Source organism: Amblyomma americanum, chromosome 4 (assembly GCF_052857255.1).
Source record: "Amblyomma americanum isolate KBUSLIRL-KWMA chromosome 4, ASM5285725v1, whole genome shotgun sequence".
In the NCBI taxonomy this organism is placed as follows: Eukaryota; Metazoa; Arthropoda; class Arachnida; order Ixodida; family Ixodidae; genus Amblyomma; species Amblyomma americanum.
In genome coordinates this window covers 56,880,378-56,903,100 of record NC_135500.1, presented here as the reverse complement: position 1 = coordinate 56,903,100, position 22,723 = coordinate 56,880,378, and the positions used below count along the sequence as shown (strand labels likewise).

The following is a 22,723-nucleotide window of genomic DNA, read 5'->3' as shown; positions in this document are numbered from 1 at the left end:
GGGGTCAAAGGTGACATTGCTTAAGGAGAGCAGTTTTAACACGCTTCGAAGGAAGGGGGACCGCGAGGTGTTGGAAGCGTCTGGTGGTATGGCAACCAAATTTGTAGGCATAACGGGGGATCCTCTTGGCATAAGTGGACTCTACCGGTTACACTTCTCTCTCGGCGGAATTGCATTGGAGCACCCCTGCTACGTATGCCCGGACACGGTGTCTCTGCCAAACGGAGTGTCAGGTATATTAGGGCAGGATTTTTTGAGAAAAGGGAAGGTAGTAGTCTCATTCTCTGAGGAAGAGGTTAATGCGGGCGGATCAAAAGTTCCGTTTTTGAACAGGAGAGGGGCTGAGATTCGCATTACCGATATTGACACCCGTCAAACAGTGGGATCATTGGAGAAGGTATATTCGCGGGTTGCCGTCAGGCTGGTCGATGAGGCGGTCGTCCTTCCTTGGTCGGAGCACATTTTGTACGCGTCTGTGCCTTCAGATGTAGAGAGCGGCGCCGTGGGAGTGCTTGAGCCGGTCGACTCTCTCAGCAATGGCCTGAAGGCAGCCGCGTGCCTCGTGACAGTTAATGACGCCCACAGAGTGCCCCTACGGGTGGTTAACTGTAGCCAGCAGCCACTGAGCCTTCCCAAGAACAAAACATTGGCTTTCTTCACCTCTGCGATAGAGAAACGTGAGCCCACCGATACGGTACTCGCAACTGTAGAGCATGCTAGTCCTTCGGCTGCTCCAAAGGTGTCGTTCGATCTTTCTCACGTAAAATCCAGGCAGAGGGAGGCTCTGGCTGGTTTGCTGAACGACTACTCGGAGGTATTCGCCGCGTCCAACCTGGATTTGGGCTGCTGTGGCGTTATAAAGCACAAGATAGAAACCGGCACTTCATCGCCCTTTTACCAGCATGCGTACAGGATTCCTTACTCCCAACGTGAGGAGATGGAGCGGCAGGTGCAGGACCTGATTGATCGCGGCATTGTCGAACACTCAAAGTCACCCTGGGGAGCACCAGCACTATTGGCGGAAAAGCCAGATGGCTCGTATCGATTGGTAGTGGACTACCGCAAACTAAATGCCGTAACTCGCATCGATCCATACCCCATCCCCAATATACAGGAGACGCTTTCTCAGCTGGGCTCTGCCAGGTACTTCACGGTAGTGGACATGGCGGCGGGATTCTGGCAGATAGCAATGGATCCGGCAGATGCCGAGAAAACGGCATTCAACACGCCCTCAGGGCACTATGAATGGAAAAGAATGCCGATGGGTCTGGCCAACAGCCCTGCTGTCTGGCAGAGAACCGCTGATGTTATCCTGGCAGGTCTTCTGGGGAGGCTGTGCTTCGTGTATATGGATGACATTATCATATACAGTGACAGTTTTGAGAACCATTTGCGCGATATTGAGCAGGTTTTGGTGCGACTAAGAGGAGCGGGTCTCAAGCTGAAGCCCTCTAAGTGCCAATTCCTCAAAAACGAGGTGAAATACCTCGGGCACGTTGTTTCAGCTGACGGCGTGCGACCGGACCCTGAGAAACTAAGGTGTGTCTCGGATTTTCCATCCCCGACTAGCGTCCGCTTGGTCCGGCAGTTTCTCGGCCTGATCGGTTACTATCGAAGGCACATAGAGGAGTTCGCCAAGCTCGCTAAGCCGCTCACCGCCTTAACAGCCAAAAATGTCGCCTTTCGCTGGGACGAAAACGCGGAGAATGCTTTTGGGGCCCTGAAAAGGAAGCTAATGAGTGCACCGCTGTTGCGCCACCCGGATTTTAATTTGCCCTTCGTTATGGCCACAGATGCGTCAAAGTTCGCAGTTGGTGCCGTGCTATCTCAGGTTATCGAGGGCAAAGAACATCCCGTTGCTTTTGCTAGCGACAGCTGAGCCCCACAGAGCAAAAGTACGGAGCTACGGAAAGGGAGTGCCTCGCCGTTGTCTGGGCAGTAAAGCGCTTCAGATGCTACCTTTACGGCCGCAAATTCAAGCTAGACACAGACTGCCATCCTCTGAAATGGGTGATGAGTGTCAGGGACCCTAGCTCGCGACTCGCTAGATGGAATCTACACCTGCCGGAATACTGCTTTGAAGTTGAGCACAAGTCAGGAAAGACGCATCTGAATGCTGATGCACTCAGCCGCACAGCTGCCGTGCAGCTATAGATGAGTTTGTCCCCGTAGTCGACCCCACCGAATTACGCACAGAGCAGTGCAAAGATCCTGACCTGAAGCGAATAATCGAAAGCTTAGGGGGCGCACCGTCTCACCCCGAACAGCTAGGTTATTTCATTGGCAAAGACGGCACCCTGTGTCGGCGCACGAGGCCAACCAGGAAAGGGAGACCAGAGAAAACCGCTTGGGAGAGAGTCGTCATACCTCGGTCGTGGACAGAAAGGGTTCTTCGCGCGTTTCACGATGCGCCATGCGCCGGTCATTTTGGCGTAGCGAAGACACGCAGGCGTGTGGAGCGTTTGTACTTTTGGAGTGGCATGCGACAGGATGTTAGAGACTACTGTGCGAAGTGTCATTCCTGTCTCGAAAGAAAAACACCCAAGGGACGAAGACCAGCTCCAATTCAGCCGTTCCCTGAGGTTTCGGCTCCCTTCGAGCGGACAGGTATGGACATAATGGGCCCATTGCCCACGACCACTTCCGGAAACAAGTACATTTTAGTATTTGTCGATCACCTTTCAAAATACGCGGAAGCGGTAGCACTCCCAGATCAGAAGGCAGACACGGTTGCAAGAGCATTTGTCGAACAGATCGTGCTCCGACATGGACCCCCGAGGCAACTCTTGACAAATCGGGGAACGAACTTCGTGTCGCAGCTAATGAGGAGAGTTTGCGAGCTGCTTAAGATCGCTAAGAAGCAGACAACACCGTACCATCCGGCTTGCAACAGCGCGGTGGAGCGACTGAACCAAACCGTGGCCGGGTTCCTGTCGCATTTTGTTTCGCGCGACCAGCGGGACTGGGACTTGTGGCTCCCGTATGCAATGTTTGCCTACAATTCCGCAGCACACGAGAGCATGGGCGAATCGCCATTCTTTCTTCTCTACGGCCGAGACCCGGACCAGCCTAGTGAAGTGCCAGAGGGCCCCCGTCGTGTCCCATACGCTTCACTGGACGACTATAAGGTGGAGCTAGAATCGCGCTTGCAAGTGGCGAGGGACATCGCAAAGGAGGCCTTAAAGAAAGCGGCGAAGCGCAGGAAGGAGGTGCACGATCGCAGTGCTAGAGACGCGCCGTTTAATGTGGGGGACAGCGTGTACATTGAAAACTGCCAAAGGCAGATTGGGCTAGCTCGTAAGTTCCAGACGAAGTGGAGAGGACCGTGCGAGGTTGTCGAGAAGCTTTCTCCGGTAAACTTCAGAGTCCGAGACGTGAACCGGCGCTTGATAAGGATACACGCAAATCGCCTCAAGTCGGCACCGGTTCAGTATTCACGAAATGAGGAAAGGGAAAGCGCGGATTTTGATGGGGACAGAAGTGAAGCGGAGCGCGCAGATAGTTCGCAAGAAACGCCCTCTCCTGCATTTGTTCGGCAGGCGCCAGAGGTGACGGCCGGAATGCCACCGGATTTACTTCATGCATTGCTAGAAGAAGAAGCGCGCGGGGTTGCCGCGCAGATAACGCCAGGAGAGGCTCCTGCCACGAGCCCTCGCGAGTCCCAAAGCAGACAAAGGGTCACAGACTTACTTAGTATGACTCATGAAGGCCGATATCCGCTGCGAAATCGGAAAGCTAAGTCGGACTAATGGTGTAAACAGAGCGGAGTTGTGAACTGGTCAGAATTGTGTAATGCCGCAGCTCATAACATTGCTATATGCGTATGTGTTAAGTTATCGTAGTTAGTAGTTAAACCTTTCTGTCATTAAGTAACACCTTCACAGGAGAGCATGCGGAGCGCATGCAGAACCTGCCCTACTTCCTTTCGTTATCTATATTTTTGTCTGTGCCGTGATCGTGCTAGAAGTGGGAGCTCCTTTGTAACTGTGGTAAATTTATTTCGTCCAGTTTGGACTAGAAAGGAGAGGCTTGGGTGCTGAGTTTCATGTTTATCTGTAAAGGAAGATCAGTGCTGCCCCTGGAGACGCCAGTTATGACAGCGGAGGCATATGGTGTTGTGCAGTGGTGTTGAGTGCAGCGAAAAGTGTTTTGTCGGACGCACTGTGCGAGGCGATTCAGAAAGACAAGGGGAGCTGCAGGGACTCAAATGTTCGGAGAACATTCTTCTGGAGGGTGAGCGAGTGTGACATTCCTTGTGTGTGCTACGAGGCTCCGCGTTCGACGGCGCGGCGTAGACGGAGATCCAGATGACAGCGGCATCATCAATTACCCAGCCATGCTCGTTGAGTGACGACCAGAACGAAGGGGTTTAAGCCCAACCGGACCCAACCGGACCCGCCGCCGCCGCCGCCGCCGCGGGGAAACGGGCTTTATCCTCCCCAATTGGCGTGGCGGTTCCAGGGGCGGCCCTCCCGAGCACATTCCAGGACAAGGGAAGTGTCAGCGGGCCAGAGCGCGCCTTACCTTGAGGAGCGAGTGTCAGTTGATGGATGGAGAATGGAGGCCGGTGACCCGCGGGAACTGTCAGCGGGCCAGAGCGCGCCTTACCACAGCCGACGCTATGCGCTACCTCGAAGACAACCTTCTTTCCCTCGGACTCAAGACGTGAGGGGGGCGAGACCTTAAGTGCGGTGGTATGTTTGTGCGCCCAAGTGAAAGCCCTAGCCCCCCCTCCTTCCCCTCCGGCGTGGGCGTCCTCACCCTAGGGAGTGTGGAGAAGAGGATATAAAAATCGACAAGCAGTACGGAAGAGCACGCTTAGGACGACATCGTTCGCCAAGAGGGCCTTCAGCGCCGAAGCCCGACGGCGTGCAGCTTCTGCCAGCAACCGCTCGAGCCCAACTCCGGAGCCACTCCATCGCCACCATGAAGTCGTCGGCACGTAAGCTCGGACGCCCCAGCCACTGAATCTTAATCATGTATAATTATTGAATATATCTGTTTGTTTAAACTGAGCCATACGGTGTCTCTTTGGCTCTCCGTCCCGTGTGGACCTGCGCATTATGGGGGTCATCACAACATGATAGGTAGACATTGTATACGTGCAATTATTAATTGAATCGTTACCATATCCTACCGCAAGCCGAATTCTAGGCCCACCTTGACCCCCCAAACGAAGCACATTTTGGGCGTATCTTGAGGGGGTGCAGCTCGACAATGCTGAGACGTGCATCGTGATTTTTCTGATAGATCGCGCTAGGCGGCATGCGAGCACCCGTGGCCGAGCATGGTGGCAATCCACCCCGTTTAAAAGGGTATTACATTCGTTTCTCGAGACGAGCGCGCGTTATTCTTCGCTTTCTTCATCTAGTAAGCCTAACAGCCAACGCTCGTTACTTCAACGTCTTCCAGACGGTGGCGGCCTTTTTTATTCCGGGAAAAGGCCGATATGAGAAATGTTCCTTTAAAGAAATTGTGATTAATATTCCAAACAAGCGTTTTCACAAACTGTCCAGTCGGAAATGTTTGTGTTATAACATCTACTCATTGGTTGAGAGTTAAAGGGCTGAACCAAGCAAAAGTTGTTCATAGAAGAGGTTTGTTTCTTTTTACGTAAAAAATAAACTATAAACACCATCTCATTCAGAACAAGTGGAAGTAGGATTAACCTACGAGTGTCACGTGCGTAGGCGGCGGCTTAGCAATTCTATACGAACTGACTGACTATGCGCAATGGCAAAATCAAGTTAACCGAGGCAAAGCAAAAAAAGAAAACAATTGCGACAACGACGCAGAAAACAAGAAAGGTTCCGCACGTTCGTGGGGCAAGAAATATATATACACAATCAACATACGCGCTTGAGATATGTGCCTCATTTTTGTTTAAATATGGCGCCTAAAGAAACAAGAGACAGAACATTTTACATTTCTCTCACCCTTCAACCCCTCTGTAATCTGTCCTTTCAGCCCTTAGTACGAAAACCCCTAAAATTTGAACCAGTTTAGCAAAGAAGGCTGTAGCGAAATAGCTTTTGAAATTTGTGGTTTGGTTTTCACGCCGCCGTCGAAAAACGACGTTGCGCCGCCGCCGATGAATACCAGGCGCCACGCCGCCGACGCCGCCGCCGCCGCCGACTAGAAACGACCGCCACGCCGCCGCCGTTCGAAACCGACACGGCGCACACCTCTACTTCCCACCTTGGATTTCGTTGGCATCTCCTTTCAATCAGGGTTATGGCTAGCGCCATCTTGCCTGGTAACTTTAATCCTTTAAAGGTCTAGTTATGAATGCATAAAAAAACATTACCTCCACATTATGCAAACCGATGTATTAACATCCCAAACCGATACCAAAATTTGTTACTAATATCAAAATTTTGATATCAAAATTTCAGAAATTGCTCTCTCGCCAATTTGCGTCCAATTGGACTTGGTTCATTCTCCGCAGCTAGTGCAAACTGCATGCAAGACCGACTCGAAGACCTCCAACCAGCTCGCAATCCCAGAGTCAGTAGACAATTTCTATCCAACAAATGCATTTTCTTCTTTTGCACCGAAATAAGCGTTAAGAAATTAGACAGAAGAAATCGCTGAACGCTGGCTAGAAGTCGCACACTCGCTAAACCTTTTCCTTCACGCAGCTCGCTCGCAGTGAGGCCAAACACTGATTGAAAAGCGCTGGCTGTTGGGCACATGCTGACATGAAACTTTGTATGCAAGGTTCATGTGTTAATGGGTAGTCTGCGTGCAAACGGTATGTCGCTAATTCGGGACATTGGGTGTTTAAGGGTTTTAAGCGGACTTTTTCTTTTTGAAGAAAACGAAGTGTGCACAGAAAGCAGCAGAAGATGGGCAACAACGGAGTGCTAACAATCACTTTGTATTGCTGTGCCGTGACTTAAATACAGCTCGATTGATAGGATGGATTTCGATGCGCACTGTACACTGTTACGTAGCTACCACAGCCAATGGGATCAGCCGTCGCAGTGGCTCAGTGGTTGTGCTGCTCGGCTGCTGACCCGGAAGGCTCTGGATCGATCCCGGCAGCCGCACTCGCATTTCGATGCAGGCGGTACTCTAGAGGCCCGTGTACTGTGCGATGTCAGTGCAAATTGAAGAACCCCAGGTGATTTAAGTTACCTGAAGCTCTCCTCTATGGCGTCCCTCACAGCCTGAGTCACTTTGGTACGTTAAACCGTATAAACCTAACAGCAAATGGGATCATAGGTGAGGGGCGCGAAAATCGGTATACTTGGAATGCGGTTGTTCTGATTTGTCACAAAAGCTCCAAAATGAACAGGAGTAGAACCAGTCAAAAGACAGAACACAGCGAAGAGACGAGGCACACACACGACGACTGGACTAGCAACTGTGCTTTATAGAAGAAAACAGTCTCCCAGGAAAAGTGGCAAAGTTTGCGCAGCTCAGTTAACAACAATCTACATCTAAAGATAAGCTGCGATCTAACGCCGTTGCAAAATGAAGCTTAGTTCCTTCTGCATGAGGTAGATAGAAGGACTGCTGATGCAATCATCTCCTTGAATACTAATGAGGAACGCTTCGAGGATTTCGCGCTCAACTTTTCCCTTGCCTCTGCCGACAATACTAACATTGGAAAATAGCGGGTAGCACCCGCATTCCCGGCAATGTCGAGGCAAGTTAGCGCCGTCAGTAGGGGACAGAGAGTTGTGGTGTTCTCTTAGTCTGTCATTAACACATCGGCCTGTTTGCCGAATGTACACTTTTTCGCAGGTCAACGGAATTTTGTAAACCACACCTGTGGCACAGTTGACGTAGCGGTTTTCATGCTGCGTCGAACAAACCGGCGGATAAGTCCTGCCACGTGCAACACGTGAGCACAGGCGTGAAAGCTTGCAGGGAGCTGAAAACACAACATTGACGCCCTGCTTTCCGGCGACCTTTTCGATGGTGTGGGCGACTTTATGCACATAAGGCATGACTTCAACATTTCTCTTTTCCACTGTCTTTGGGTCAACCCTTTCGATTTCTCGAAACTTTATCTTTTGCAAGAGCGTTTCTGCCACTGCCCTCAGCAGTTCTTTTGGAAAACCGGCCGCCTCCAAACGTTTATACTGGATATCGAAGCTAGTCTTTATGCTGTGGTGGCAACTCTTTTGCAGCGCACTACGGAAGCAGTGCGTAGTAATCCCTCTCTTGACAATCTTGGAATGAGCTGACGAGTACGGTAATAAGGACTTCTTAGTTCTAGGCATGAAGCACCAGCAAACGTGGCCATCGTCAAGAAATGTTAATTGAAGTTGTAAAAATCTAATCGAGTGGTTAGCGGGTAGTTCATATGTAAACCTGAGGGCACTCGAGCAAGCATTAAAAGCTGTCAAAATCTGGTTTACAACGACATGCAATGAGTCACTGGGTGAAAGATTCAGAAAGAATCAGGAAATGAATCTTTCACCCAGGCCGATGTATTAATGACAGACTAAGAGAAAACCACAACACTCTGTCCCCTGCTGACGGCGCTAACTTCCCTCGACATTGCCGGGAATGCGGGTGCTACCCGCTATTTTCCAATGTTAGTATTGTCGGCAGAGGCAGGGGAAAAGTTGAGCGCGAAATCCTCGAAGCGTTCCTCATTAGTATTCAAGGAGATGATTGCATCAGCAGTCCTTCTATCTACCTCATGCAGAAGGAACTAAGCTTCCTTTCGCAACGGCGTTAGATCACAGCTTATCTCTAGATGTAGATTGTTGTTCACTGAGTTGCGCAAACTTTGCCACTTTTCCTGGGAGACTGTTTACTTCAATAAAGCACAGTTGCTAGTCCAGTCGTCGTGTGTGTGCCTCGTCTCTTCGCTGTGTTCTGCCTTTTGACTGGTTTTACTCATGAACATGTACCAACTGACCCAGATTTCAACACTACCCCAAAATGAAGCTTTAAAGTGTAATAATAAATGCGTTCTCCGCTAGCTCGGTACCTGTTTATATGATCGAAAAGAGTGCGTCCCGATATTAAATTTGACCTTTTCTATAGCCGAGCAGCCAACGCTGAAAGTAGCAAGCGCCCTGTGCACATGCATATAGCATCGTGCGTTTCGCCCCTGTGATACTTCGCGGGCCGCTGAACAACCATCTTTGCGACGCTGCCGTGATATCACTGTACAACTGTGGAGAGCTGCACTTTTCTAATTTTCAGTCCTAGCTATTCTGGCTATTTGGAGTTTTAAGATATCTTCTGGTGTTTTTTTTTTCCTGTTGTAAGATATATTATTTCGATTTCTGTGACGGCTCGTGCATTATTTCTTTCTACTTGAGCGCCCTTTATTGCGTTTAGATGCCACGACAGATATAAAACACGCTACCTCGAAGTCTCGTTGCTATGGCAGTCATGCATAAATATCCTCGTTATTACTGCCGGGCTACTACGCAATGTGTGTTTGACAGCTCCGCACTTAGCTCTTAACGTGACTTCGTGTTCAACGTTTGCACATCCTTTGATTAAGAGGTAGGCTCAAAGGCTGGAACGTCTAGATCCATGACCGCTGACAGAGGCGAAGGTTCTCAGTCACTGACAGCGGCGATCGTCGGAAGTGAAGGCACTGCTCCGCTTCTTGAGAACTTCTGGCCTGAACGGTAGGCTGTGACTTTAACGAATTCTTGCTTACTTTGCATCATCATCATCATCGTCGTCGTCGCCGTCAGCCTATCTACGCCCACTGCAGGGCAAAGGCCTCTCCCATGTCTCGCCAATTAACCCCGTCCTTTGCCAGCTGCGCCCACCATATGGCCGCAAACTTCTTAACCTCATCCGCCCACCTAACCTTCTGCCGCCCCCTGCTACGCTTACCTTCTCTTGGAAACCACTCGGTTACCATTAAGGACCAGCGGTTATCTTGCCTTCGCATTACATGCCCTGACCAAGCCCATTTCTTCCTCTTGATTTCGACTAGGATGTAATTAACCCGCGTTTGCTTCCTCACCCACTCTGTCCGCTTCCGGTCTCTTAACGTTACACCTATCATTTTTCTTTCCATAGCTCTCTGCGTTGTCTCTAACTTGAGCTGAACCCTTTTCGTCAGCCTCCATATTTCTGCCCCATAGGTGAGTACCGGTAAGATACAGCTGTTGTGTACTTTCCTGTTAACTTTTAACAGTGACTTAATCTTCCTGCTACTCACTTTTCTCCTTCATACATATATATATATATATATATATATATATATATATATATATATATATATATATATATATATATATATATATATATATACTTTTCTCCTTCATACATATATATATATATATATATATATATATATATATATATATATATATATATATATATATATATATATATATATATATATATATATATATATATATATATATATATATATATCCCGTCACCCCTTTCCCCTCGTGCAGGGTAGCAAACCGGTTTATTCTTCCGGTTAACCTCCATGCCTTTCCTCCTCCTCCTCCTTATGACACATTTATACCTTCTGGATCTGAGAGCATGGAACTATTCAAAACTCTTCTTTTATTTCAAGGGCTGGATAGAAAATTTTCCGGCCTGCACCGGCATCGTAGCAGCGGTAAGTGCTTTCACCTTGACTTACAGCATCGTAAACGTGCAATGTTAAAGCCGTACTGATAAAGACGCTTGAAAATATAAGAACATGTAAAAAGCATGGGAGAAAACACAGGCGTGGGCGGACTACTCTTTTCGTTTTTCTTCATCGTGGTGTCGTTTTCTTATTATTATTTTTGGCTTGCGATGAGCCACCAACGCCTTTCGCAGGCTATATAGCAACCTTTATTTCACAGTGCGGTCTTCGAAAATAGCACAGCTTGACGTGGCTACTTTTCAAATGCTCCGTTATGCAAAACAGCAAAGCTTGTTCATTATGTGACACATTTTGCAGGTAGGCTCTGGATTGCTACCGTCAATAGTGGCCAAAAAGGAGTGCAGAGCTGACCTGATTCCTGCGACGTAGTCGCCAATATGCTCATATGCGTCGCCTGGCACACTGCCATTACGAGGTCAGTGTCATGCTTAAGTTCTGAACCAACCACTATCACGGCGGCTCAGTTTTTATAACGTTAGATCGGCTTCTAAGCTAGAGTTAGCGAGGTCCAAACTTGACGCTGCGGCCGCATTTCGACAGAGGTTAAATAGCATAGGCATGTCCCGTTCTTTCTACAAAGAGTTTCAGGCAAGACTAAGTAATTGTCACAATTAGGTGTTTTGAGGTAATATTGTGGCTTTTTGACCATAGTATTTCCACTGTTGGCGGAAACCATAAAACTGGTGAATCGTTTTAAGTAGAAAGCTGGTTACGTAGTTTTTAATAACTACCTTCTCAACTACTAGAGTTAAGCGCCTGGTTGCAATTTAGACGTATTAGCCGGTCGTTAGTGATAGCCATGTTAGTTTTTAGAGTTTAGTAAACGCGAACACCCTTGGCGCTGTGGCTGGACAAACTTTGGGTTTTCGACTAGTTACGTGCAGTGTAAAGGTTGGTTTTTCTGCATGCTTTTCGAAAGCGCATGTAGTTTTGCCCGATGTAGCCAGATTTTGTCGAGCCAAAGCGCCGAGGATAATCGCGTTTGCGAAATTATAACAACTTATGTGGCTAACGACCGGCTACAAATCACTAACTGGAACCACTTTCCTAGCTGTGATAGTTGAAAATTTATTGACCAGAAATTACTTAACCAGCTTAACTACTTAAGACAGTTCACCAGCTTTCCCGTGTCCGCCAGCACTGGTAATAATATGCCTCAAAAGCCATATTTTACGAGCGAAAGCAACTTTTTTGTAAATTACTTAGCCTTCCCTGAAACACCCTTATAAGCGGAAAGGGGGGGGGGGGGGGGCGTCCATGGTTATGGCACTCTAAGACTTCTCCCCTTTGCCCCCCCCCCCCCCCCCCCCCCCCCTGTGCACGCCTATGCGAAATACTATGGCGCCGCTGCGCGCTGTCTGCCTTTGACATATAGTAGAAATTTATCCGGGGTCCACCACTACAAAGTCTCCCAGCCCCGCGTGAAGCAAATACCACATACCATATGGTATCATAACCCGATACGAGATGGCGCTCCAGAGAAGCCAAGCAATATTGTTTGAAATGCGCAATTTTGTAACGTTGCACCCTAATTGCTGGATGACCCCTTTTCCATGTTCTGGACTGTTGAGCGCACAGCGTACCCCGCGTATAGCAAGAACATGTTCCATCCTCGCGAGTCGCTAGAGACGGTCTTGTTCTGCCGCATATTTTTATTTTATTTATTTAATCATACTGCCACGTTGTACCAATACAGGAGTTGCGATTGTTGAACGATACAAAACACAATACAAAGCTTCGTGGGACCCTGAGCCATCCGCGTCTTGCCGGGATGTTTTCGCGGAGTTCGAATTTCGGCATCTACTCGTTCGCCGGTGTGCGGGATCGCATCTGTGCTCTGTGAATCTCCATCACAACGACGCTTTGTGTTCGCCTTGATTTACCCCTATCGCGAACAAATATCTGGGCACGGCGATATCAGCCAGGCCTAAGTAAAACTTGGCGCTTGCCTTGTGGGTCCAGCAGATTTTTTGGACTAAAATGTCATAAACGCGACTAGCCACAAGAACACAAAAAAGCACTTGACACAATGCAAGTCTGCTGTGTTCTGTATCGTGTTCCTGCAGTGGTTGCCTTTGTTCGCGCTGTTTTACTTTGTAAAATAATCTACCTTTCTCACCGTGAGTGCTCCGCTGCGCTGTCCCTCAACCGCTTTCTCTGCGTAACCGGTGGAGAGTGCAGCCGACGGACGAGTGACCTGCGAGATGCTCTTGCGCATGCAGGCCCGAGCACGTGAGAGTGTACCACTGCACGAGTGGCGCCTTCCAGCGACAAACGTGGGCCGACGTGATCAGCGCAATGCAGAAAGCCGTCCTTCGAGTTCCGTTGCCGTATGTGGTCCGCTTCCCCGAGGTGGCGGTGACCAGCAGCCAACTCTGGCACAGCGCCAATCTCTGGTGCCTGCATTTCCTACCCGCGCTAGTTGCAGATCTGGCCGTGCAGATGGTGGGACGGAAGCCAAGGTCAGTGGCGCCCCAGCGTGTGCGCGTGGCAAGCGTAAAATGACTCCTCGGATGGATGCTGATAACTGCACTGGAAACATGGCGGCGCGATGGGGCGTTAATTTGGAATTCGTTACCGGCACAAATGATGTTCACCCACCACGGTGGCTCAGTGGTTAGGGCGCTCGGCTACTGATCCGGAGTTCACGGGTTCGAACCCGACCGCGACGGCTGCGTTTTTGTGGAGGGAAAACGCTAAGGCGCCCGTGTTCTGTGCGATGTCAGTGCACTTAAAGATCCCCAGGTGGTCGCAAATATTCCGGAGACCTCCACTACGGCACCTCTCCTTTCCTTTCTTCTTTCACTCCCTCTTTTATCCCTTCCCTTACGGCGCGGTTCAGGTGTCCAATAATATATGAGACAGATACTGCGCCATTTCCTTTCCCCAAAAACCAATTATTATTATTATTATTATTATTATTATTATTATTATTATTATTATTATTATTATTATTATTCAAATGATGTTTTATAGAGAGCATGCCATCACTGCGAGCGTTAACGGCGAACACGCCTAAATGAGGTGAAACGCGAGCTTGAGGAATGCGGTTTTCGGTCGTTCACGCGCGACTTGCAATAACGGGCCGCAGACCGCGGCGCCCAATTCCCTCGCTGGTTCCTTACTCCGCAGACACCGCAGCAGAATTCTTGTTTTGGAGACTCACTGTGGAGGTCGACGGACTAGCTGAAAACAGCACCATTCGCAAAGAGGAAGTCGGGAAAACAAGGGATACTCCATCATGCAGTCCGCCCACGTTCTATGAGCATTATGTGGCTGGTGCTACTAGCCTATGTTCGTTTCTTCCCGTACCATTATGTGCTAATATTCGCGTGGTTTCACGCATGCTGAGCGTGCTCTTGACAGCATGAAATGGTTCGGTAGCAGTTGTGTGCCTGTCCCTGTTCTCGATCTTTTGTTTTGGCGCCATTTAGTGCATTCGGGAGCCCTAGGTATGTGTTCTAGCCGAACCATTGGGAGATTCGGGGCTGACCACTAGCGTAACTAGACTTGCAATTACTACAAGAAATTGCTCTGCCTCGCACTTTAGAGAGAGAGAGAGAGAGAAAGATGAACGGAAAGGCAGGGAGGTTAACTAGGCGACGCCCAGTATGATACCCTACACGTCGCATGGGAATGGAGGGAGAGATAGAAAGCGGAGAGAGGAAAGTAGGTGACTTTTTCGCCTGTCCGTAGTCCGTAACTAACAGAGCACTTCGGATGAAAAGAAAAGGTATTGCGTGGCACATTTTTTTTCTGTTCTTCAAAAGGCATGCAAGCACTCAGGAGCGTGATCATCTGGAAACAGTTCCGAGTTCACTTGAGGACACCGACGTTGAATCTGTATCGCCGTGTTATGAGGAACTTGCGCTGAAGTTTGCGGTGCCGATTGCAGCGCCATAACACACTGCCTAGCGAGAAGAGCAAGCAGTTTTGGGTAGTACGATTAGTACTTTTACGCGCCACCTTCAGGCGCTTATTGGCGTGAGCCTCCACGCTCTGTCGAAGGCACACGTGCCGTGCGTCAGCTATCTGGGCTACGCCGAGAAAAGCTAGGCAATGATTGCTGTCAGCCAAACGCGGGTATCTAATTGCGCAGAATGTGTTCTCGCGTTTGCAGCGGCCCAAGCTGCTGAAAAAAGCAGATTTGAGTCACCGAATGGGACAATTGCAGTGACACCTTGGAAGCGCAGGTTCCCCATAAACATTAAGCGGCAACATAAATTAAAATAATGCTTTTATCTGCCTCGGTTTCATTACTGCAGAGACGCGTTCGATGATGATGTTGTTGATGCCCCGGCTTAATGGCACATACCCACGGCGGGGATTGGCCAGGGTGCATTGGCTTTCACGCCTGATCTTCATCCAGTCCGCTCCGGTGCTTGGTTGTGTCGTGCTCACTTTGTGGCATCACTTTTGATGCGCCCTTCTGAACACCTCTGCATTCGTACAGCAAACATCTGACCTGTCTAACAAGAAACCTCTCCTCCGTATGTAAAAGCGCATTCTGCATGCATGACAGGGCAGTTGATAAGACAGGTTATTCACGTTATTCAGGGGAGCTTGGAAGATTACCTGGATTAAAAAGAGGAGGAGTGATGCACGAGGTTGAAGAAGCCAGATGCTATAGAGTTGCCCAATTTTTTTAGGTCATGCCATTTTCGCTGCATGCTATTTGCAATAGATGTAGTCACCGCCTGGTTATGACCTATCCCTCTTGTGGGTATGTGCCATTTTATGAGGCAAACAACAACAGCTTCTTCGGTGGACCATCTCCGGGGATGCTTATCTAGACGCAACCGAGACTAGACATGAAACGAGAAAACAATTACCGATGCTTTCGAGTCTCACGTCTGGCTCTGTCACGGCTCAGTCGATTCATCATGCAGTGCCATCTGGCCAAGCAGCTTTGCCTCAGGTATGTCCAGGGAACTGGCCAGGTAACTTGATTTATTGAGGTACAAATTCATTTCTGCCTCAGGTGTGTCCAGGGTGGCGGTGCTTTCTTTTGTAACGTCCTCACGGCATTGCAGGTTCGTGCAACGCTACCAGAAGGTTCGCAGAGCAATGGATATTACACGGTACTTCACAACTCACGGCTGGCTCTTCAGATCAGACAACGTCGTGGGGCTCGTGGGCGACATTTCAGCTGCTGACAGTCAGGCATGTACAATGCGGGCTCCTTGATCGCATGGGGAAGCGAAATGAAAAAAAAAGGCGTGATGGGGTAATTTGAAATAAAAGCTGTCAATGGGATCTAAGTGTGGTGTCTGCTCTAGCATTTGTTGGGTTTTCAACTTCTTTGGTGATGTCACGAATGGAGTGAATACACTGATGGTTATCCCGGATTATGTCTGTTAAACGTACTGTTGCTCTGAAAGATAAACATATATTCATCTAAATATCTCCGTTGCTGACCATAAAAGGCTCTGGATGTTTTCAACAGGAACGCCTTACCACAACATTTCGTGCTTGCTGTGCAGCGTTAATAACTACTGAATGCTGGTACAAAATGAGAAAAGACTCTTGAACCCGGAGCGCTGCTGGCGCGCCATTTTAGAGCACATTTAGATACAAAATAATCTTTCTGGTTCCCGTAAGCACCTGGCTCCCGTGAGCACCTGATATTGGAATATTGAACGGTAAATCATCATCACCGTCATCAGAACACTACATCTACTACAGGACAAAGTGCTCTCTTACATCATTCCAATTAACCCGGTCCTGCGCTAGACGCGGCCACCAATAAATCTACCTTATTCCGTGACAAATACATGTAACCTCGCTTTGATCTTCACATTACCATGCTCAGTCAAAAAGACTGGAGCCACTTCGTAGGATTAAATTAGAAATTCTTATTTTACAGGTGTTTAGCCTTGACATACAAAATGTCGACTGGGTGCCGTACTGGGAGCAGTACGTTCTGGGAATTCGCAGGTACCTCTTCAAGGTCGATGACGACAAGCTTCCAGACGCACGGCGACGACTGAAACGGTAAGGACACCCACAGGAAGTGCTCCCTGAGGTGCAGTGCAGCTTGCACGCAAAAATCTCGGACACCGGGAGTCAGGGAAGAAAGGAAATGTTTTCAAGTGGACCATTAATAAGCGCGCCTTTGCTGCAAGCATACAGGTGGAGGTCTTGGCAAAATATCGGCTGGCATAACAAAACCGTACGGCAGAGCACTAGTGGACAGCGAATACAAATAGACACACAATCAGCACCGACTTGCAAGAATCTTTATTACCGAGAAGAAAACATTTTTCACGTTTTATCGAGCAGTACGCCCATCGACATACCGATTAAAGAAGGGTGCACCAGCAACGCCCATCTTTCTGCACTCATGACAGTGAGCATCCAGTTCACAAAACAAAAGACCAAAGACCAAGAGTGAACTGAAAACAAGCGGCGCTGTTGTCCAGGTTAATATTGTAAATTAACTTTAGATTTTAAAATTGTCAATAAAAATTCATATTAAAATTGTACACCACATTAAGATTTTTACTTCAGCTCTCAAGAAATTCCTTCAATATCAGTAGTTCCGATTACTTGCATCCCCAAGCAACTTACGCACCTGAAAATAAGCAGTGAATCCTGCTTCCAAGCCCCGAACCCACGCATTAATGTGTGCGCTCATTCTTACTTTCCGAGGACAAAAGCAGTATTGAATGACTTACCACCATCTCTATTGCAGTCCAGTCCAATAACAACGTTTGAAAAAGCTATCTCCACTTCGCACTAAATGTTTTTATCAATACCTTACGCCTAACCGCTTGGTGTTTCCATCTCGCCTAAGGTGAAGACCGGAAATGTAGAAATGATTTTCCCCTTTTCTTTTCTCTGTGAATTCACTGATTTCAAAGTGAATATTTATTAGCACTGCTTCTTTAAAATCAATACATTACGCTGCAAGAAATGCGATGGTGTAGATGAAGATTAAATTTGTATTTTTGTATAATCGCAACAGAACGTGTTAATAAAGTGCCACGCCCCAGGACTCTAACGGCCCCACGGCCAACAGTATTTGGAAATAAATAAATAAATACTTCAAGTTCTCCAAAACGGCACCCTTCATACCAAAGTCCGTGAGCTGCCTTACAAAACTGTGCTGAAGTGCTAGCTTGCTGACTGCTGCATATTGGACGCTCTGTGCGACGTGGTGCAACTTGTGCCTCCTTTGCGTGGAACTTACAGTGTATAGGGACCGTTCCGTGGCTACGTCGTAAACAATGTCTTCCTGATGTCACAAGGGACTTGACACGCGTGGCGCGGCCCTTGTCTTCCCGCAGAGTGTAAGTGTACTCTTGCTAACAACTCACCCTCTAAAATTCCGTTGGTCGAGGGCTATACTGAACTCACATTTCAGTTTATTTCCTTAAAGACCTCTTCTAGGGGGCATGGAAGGAGTATTACATAAGGTGTCGAACCAGCAATAAAGATGAATAACAAAAACGCCACATGTGTTCATATACATAGGAGATTAGTTAAATTTTCAGCGAAACCATGACGGGCAGGTGATGTCGACAATATGCTGGTAAAGGCCGCTGCAATCGTTAGCTACATGTAGAAAGAAGGAGGCTGAAAAAGTAACAGTTCGGGCACTTGGACGGAAAAGTTGAAGTGACTGGCTGGTGCTGTGAGATATGTACAATGCTGGCATAATGTGTCATCATCATCATCATCGTTGTCATCATCAGCCTCATTACGCCCACTGCCGTGCAAAGGCCTTGTGTTAAACTTGTCATATAAAAAGAAATAAATAGAGTTAGCATAACACATCGTTGGCACTCTCATGCGGACTAGCCCCCGAAAAGCTGCACGCGATCTGCTTAGCCCATCGCAACGGCTTAGGCAGATGCCAGACGTAGGGTGCCTCAATGCAGCTTCCAAGGAAGCTGTGTCGAGGCACCCTACCAGACGAATGGTGAAGAGGCACTTGGCGCCGGTTACAGTCAACCCATAGCTCGTCGCATAATATACAGTACAAGCGAGGGTACAGAGATTACGAGGACCAAAACGGAGCCGACAGGCAGCAAAGCGGTGTAGTTTTGGCGTCTCTAGTTTTGAATCTTTTTCTACGCACTCGCGAATGCCGCAAACTTTCGGATGGCCACTGAGCTGTAACGAATCTTTTTCTCTCCGCTTGAGAAATGACGTGTGACTAGTATTGTTGTCGTTTTAAAAGGAAAAAATAATTTAAAGCAAGAATACAAGAACTAGAAATGCAGTCAAGCGTAAGAGCGGGAAGACAATCCATTTGGACACGCTATTCTTCAAATAAGAAATCAAATAACATGTAACCGCACTTTCTATTTATCTCTTCCAGGCTCTATGCAGCGAACAAGTGCGTGCAGTTCATCCTCCTTATTCTGGCGTTGCGATTGCTGATGACGGAGACGGTACGGAAGCTTGGACACTGTACATTGGCAGCGGTTTCAAGACTGTGCGAATCGCTGCTCGCGCTGTGGCCTCTGTGATACCCGTGGTCCCTAGCAGAGACGGTCGCCACAGCTTGAGAAATTTGCTTTCGAAATGAGGCAAATTCATACATTTAATCAAGTCAGGTTCAGTTGTAATTGTTTTGTTTGCTCACAAATCTTTCCTTTGAAAAACTATCAAAATTAAATGGATTTCAAGGCATATTACGTAACAGCTTCCGATGCGTTGCGGCGGATAAAGAACTTCCGCGTTTTTCTCAGATTTTGTCGATAGTATTCGGCCCATTTGGAAAAATAAAACACCTTATTTTCAGGTGTGTTCTAGAGAGCTGCCATGGCTCTGCAAAAAGCGAGAAGGAACGCAATGTGACAAAACGTGCATCTCGCCAAGAAATATAACCGACAGTGAGCGCTGCGGCATGTCACTGAATCATGGCGTAGACGGGTGGTGTGGTTCCTGGGCTCCTGCTTTTATTTTTTTTTCTGCGTGAGTATGCGTAGTGCACATACGTTCATGTGCTGTACGCCTCTCGGTGTTTTGCCTTTGTTAACTTTCGGAGGCCGTGGAGCTCGTCGTTCGTGTAACTTTTAGTCTGTGATCGTCAATATCTGTGTAGTTGATGTTGAAATGAAAGAATTTGAATTTGTTCTGATTGTTTTGACTGCTAATATTGATGTTTACTCATGTTCTGCCTCTTAAAAGGAGATGCGTGAACTCCCAACCCGTCTTCACGCTCTTAGTTCTATTCGTTGTGGTCGTCATTGAAAATGGCTGAGGTTCAACGTGAATTGAACCTAGTTACACGAGCGAAAGCTCTGTTAAGCATGGTCTCCACTGTCTCAAGTCAAATGTCAAGGTCGAGGCTAAAGTCAGATATACCCAATGGTCATAATCATATAATCACATGGTCATACTAACGTAGTTTAGGCCATACCACCACGCAGTTAAGTTTGGTTTGAAATTGTGAGACATTGAAGGTCATTGTCTCATCCACATCGAAATCGGAAGTTCTACCCTCAGGAGTAGAGCTCTCGGTCTGAAATCCTTCACTTCACTCTAGCAGCATTCGTACACGAGCGCAAAGGCAGAAGGAGTAGACGATGGATGGATGGATGGATGGATGGATGGATGAATGGATGGATGGATGGATGGATGGATGGATGGATGGATGGATGGATGGATGGATGGATGGATGGACGGACGGACGGACGGACGGACGGACGGACGGACGGACGGACGGACGGACGGATGGATGGATGGATGGATGGATGGATGGATGGATGGATGGATGGATGGATGGATGGATGGATGGATGGATGGATGGATGGATGGATGGATGGATGGATGGATGGATGGATGGATGGATGGATTATAGTGCCTAGAAATATACTGGCTAGTGTGGCAAGCGCGGGCTAGGCGAAGGTCCCGATGTCGATGATTTCCGGCGGCGCCCGCTTTGTGCGCTGTTGTGCGGGTGGGTGCATCTGCGTTGAATTCGCGCCGTGATACGCGCGCTCGGAGGAGCGCGAAGCAAACTATTTTTTTTTGTATTTAGAGCGCTGTTTTAAAAAAAAATTTCGTAATATAACTACGCGTAATATACGCGAGCTCGTTCACAGTGCGCACAATTTGCAGCACCAAATGTAGATCAATTTGTTGACGTATTCTAGCAGTTTGCTTTCGCCCGCAAAAAACACGATACTAACCATGCAACCGTTTTTTTCTTATTTACTAAGCTCTCGAGAGCGAAATTATTTCAGAAAGTCTTAAGCCTCTTACCACAGCCTTCATTTTACCATACTGAAGTGAAAATAAAGAATGACAATAAGGTGAAGCAATAAACTGCACACTAGATGAAGGAACGTGCGATATGTTCATTGCACTGGAAATTAAAACGTTGAAATCGAGAATATTATGGCAGTTAAATTTAAAGCGCCACCCTCGATTAATTTAAGATACGCGCTGATATTTGGAAATGACTTTAAAGGGCTGATTTTGTTCAAGGGGAATAATGAACTTATTATAAACTTCCCCAATCAGAGCATTTAAGAAATGCAAAAAAGTTGCATTGCTTTAAAAAAACTACTGTAGTGACATACCTTAAGGTAATATTTCCGTTAAAATTTATGGAACAGCTGTGCTTCACAATGCAGAACTTTAAAAACAAGCATTTTCTTATTTCTTTCTCATGAAGAGCCTAACCCAGAATATTACGACCAGGATTACGTTAAGGTAATAATATTTCCGTTAAAATTTATGGAACAGCTGTGCTTCACAATGCAGAACATTAAAAACAAGCATTTTCTTATTTCTTTCTCATGAAGAGCCTAACCCAGAATATTACGACCACGATTTATAATAACTCCACCGATCTCAACAGCTTCCTTATAATTCAACTAGCCCACTTACCGGATAGCGAGATGTTGAGAACTGAAGCTCGATGCCGCACGTAAACACTGACATGCCCAAAGCATGCCACCAATTTAACCTGTTTCTCATTTCAAACCAGAATAAACAAGCTTCTAAAAAGTTGTATCTTATACCACTGTTTAAGTACTCCGTCGGATCGAGTCGAGCCACTGGTAATTACGTGCATGAGATCTACGGATATCTGAAAACATAAAAATATGAAAACAAAAATCTGGTCACCTCCATTTACTGCACACATGAAACGTAAAGTGCGTAATTTATTCACACAACAGTGTACAGTATTATATAACAAATCAAGGGCTACATAAAGACGACAAAGTAGAATTATTCATACATCACGCTACTGGCAGTGGCGCAACTTAAGGAGTTTTTGTCGCTGCCTTTGACCTTGTCTTTCCTTGTTCAGGTCCTTAACAAAAAATCTGAACACTAACAAGACAAAACTTGACGACTTCGGACACATTTTCCTTCTCATGGCTAGAGCAGACAAGCTGCGGCAGTGAGAATGAACGTAAGCACTTGGCGAAATCTAGCAAACTCTCTTCATGCAGAACATTTCAGCAGAAGAAGGCGGTGAATTCGTCCTCGATTAGCTTGACTGCAGTGGACAGGGCGGAACTAGGGTACACAAGCCCACCGTTGTCAAAATGAGCCGGGAAGTAAGATCTCTCATCCACGTTTGCGCCATTCGGTGTCACACAAAGGCAAGATGCACACTGCGGGCATGCGTTTTTTCGATTGTCTTCCTCGCCAGATTATCCAGCAACATAGTATATCAGGGTAGCGTTACTTTTCCTTTCTACGTACCCGGCATGGTCATTTCTGAACAGAACACTATCAATTGCCTGCTCGACTTCATCATTTCCATAGTCAAATAAATCATCAATAATGTTCAAAAGTGGCGCTGCCTTGGTGCTAGACTGTGATACAGGTGCTTCACTCAAGAGTGCTTTGATAACATCTGGAGAGCAGTTCGTACCTCTTAGTGGTTTTTCCAGGTTATAAAACGGCATTAAGTTAAGTCACCAGAACTTTTGACACGGTAGGGTGGTCGTTACAACCGGATGACTGCCTTATAATGCCGAAAACGTTTTACAGTTTTTCCTGACTCAAACGCGATGTGAAGAAGTGCTTGTATCCTACAGTGGAGCTAAGGTAAGATAGCGTCTAATGTACTTCTTATCGTAACCCTTAAGCCCCAACTCGATGGACAATTTCGAGTCGTACACGCCTACGCGCACAAGCGTCTGGAAA

At 47.5% G+C, this 22,723-nt stretch overlaps 1 pseudogene; it reads left to right on the top strand.

Annotated features, from left to right (window-relative positions):
• Window positions 1–19,077, top strand: part of LOC144129509 (putative fatty acyl-CoA reductase CG5065) — an 84,573-nt pseudogene extending 65,496 nt beyond the window's left edge.
• The last annotated feature ends 3,646 nt before the right edge of the window (window positions 19,078–22,723 follow it).